Source organism: Gekko japonicus, unplaced genomic scaffold (assembly GCF_001447785.1).
Source record: "Gekko japonicus isolate JY-2015 unplaced genomic scaffold, Gekko_japonicus_V1.1 scaffold4345, whole genome shotgun sequence".
In the NCBI taxonomy this organism is placed as follows: domain Eukaryota; kingdom Metazoa; phylum Chordata; class Lepidosauria; order Squamata; family Gekkonidae; genus Gekko; species Gekko japonicus.
This window is the reverse complement of record NW_015168172.1, coordinates 64,886-66,687: the sequence shown is the minus strand read 5'-3', so window position 1 is coordinate 66,687 and position 1,802 is coordinate 64,886.

Sequence of the window (1,802 nt, the reverse complement as noted above, 5' to 3'; positions counted from 1 at the left end):
TCTTGGTGCTTGGGGGGGGGGTCAACAGTGGGAGGGCTTCTAATGTCCCGGCCCCACTGGTGGACCTCCTGATGGCACCGGTATTTCTGGCCACTGTGTGATACAGAGTGTTGGACTGGATGGGCCTTTGGCCTGATCCAACATTGGCGTCTCTTATGTTCTTATGACTCTCTTCCAGTGATGCCAGGGGGTGTGGCATATGCAAATAAGTTATGCGAATGAGTTATGCTAATGGGCTCCTGCACCTCTTTTTCTACAAAATGACCCCTGGTTGTCTCAGGGCTTAGTTCTCGTGGCCCTTTCTTACACGCCTCGGGAAATGCCGATCGCCAGGCCAGTTTGGCCGGGGATCCTGCAGTTCTTTCGTCATCATCTGGGCATGGAGCAGGGTTCCACTGGGAGTGTGGAGGAGGAGGTATTTGTGAATTCCCTGCATTGTGCAGTGGGTTGGCCTAGATCAGGGGTCATTCCGTAGAAAAAGAGGTGCAGGAGGTCATTAGCACAACTCATTAGCATAGCTTATTTGCATATGCCACACCCCCTGACACCCTGTGAGGTCGGTGGGGCTGAGAGAGCTCTTTTGAGAACTGCTTCTGCACCTTTTCTTCTACTAAATGACCCCTGGTGACGGAGTGGCTTGGAACATTGACCTCCGGCTGGTTAGAGCGGAGACGTTTTCAGAGTGGTTCCACACCACCTACGGATGTGACGAAGAAGAACTGGTTTTTAAACTCTGCTTTTCTCTACCCTGAGAAGTCTCAGAGCGGTTTACAACCGCCTTCCCTTCCTCTCCCCACAACGGGCACCTTGTGAGATAGGTGTGGCTGAGAGAGTTTTTAGAGAACTGGGACTGGCCCAAGGTCACCCAGCGGGCTTCGTGTGGAGGGAGAAGTGGGGAATCCGGTTCTCCAGTTTAGAAGCTGTCGCTCTTAACCCCTTCACCACCCTGGCTCTCAAGAGAAGAAGAAGAAGAGAAGAGATTGGGTTGATACCCCGCCCTTCACTAACCAAGGGAGTCTCAGAGGGGCTCACAATCTCCTTTCCCTTCCCCTCCCCACAACAGAAGACGCCCTGTGAGGGCTGGGGCTGAGAGAGCTCTGACAGAAACTGCTCTTTTTCAAGAACAGCTCTTATCAGAACTATGGCTTGCCCAAGGTCATCCAGCAGCAGGTGCAAGTGGAGTGGGGAATCAAACCCGGTTCTCCCAGATTAGAGTCCGCGCACTTAACCACGACACCAAACTGGCTGCGGAAGGGAGAGGCTGAGAGAAGGTTCTAGCACTATAAGGGGACATCTAGTGTTTTGGTCTAGCGTTTCCGGAAGATTTGGAATGTTTGAAGGGAGTCTCAACTCTGCGCGAGGATCTCTGCCGGATTACTAAAGACACCTGAAGCTGCCTTCTACTGAATCAGACCTCTTTGGTCCATGGAGGTCAGTATTGTCTACTCAGACTGGCAGCAGCTCTCCAGGGTCAGGTGAAAGTCTTTCACATCACCTCCTTGCTTCCTGATCCTTTTAACTGGAGATGCCAGGGACCGAACCTGGGGTATCCTGCGTGCCAAGCAGATGCTCTACCACTGAGCCACAGCCCCCCAAACACACATGGAATTGCCTTGTACTGAAATCAGACCCTTGGTCCATCATAAGAACACAAGAGAAGCCAATGCTGGATCAGGCCAATGGCCCATCTAGTCCAACACTCTGTGTCACACAGTGGCCAGAAAGACCAGGGGCCATCAGGAGGTCCAGCAGTGGGGCCAGAACTCCAGAAGCCCTCCTACTGTCTCCCCCCCCCCCAACCA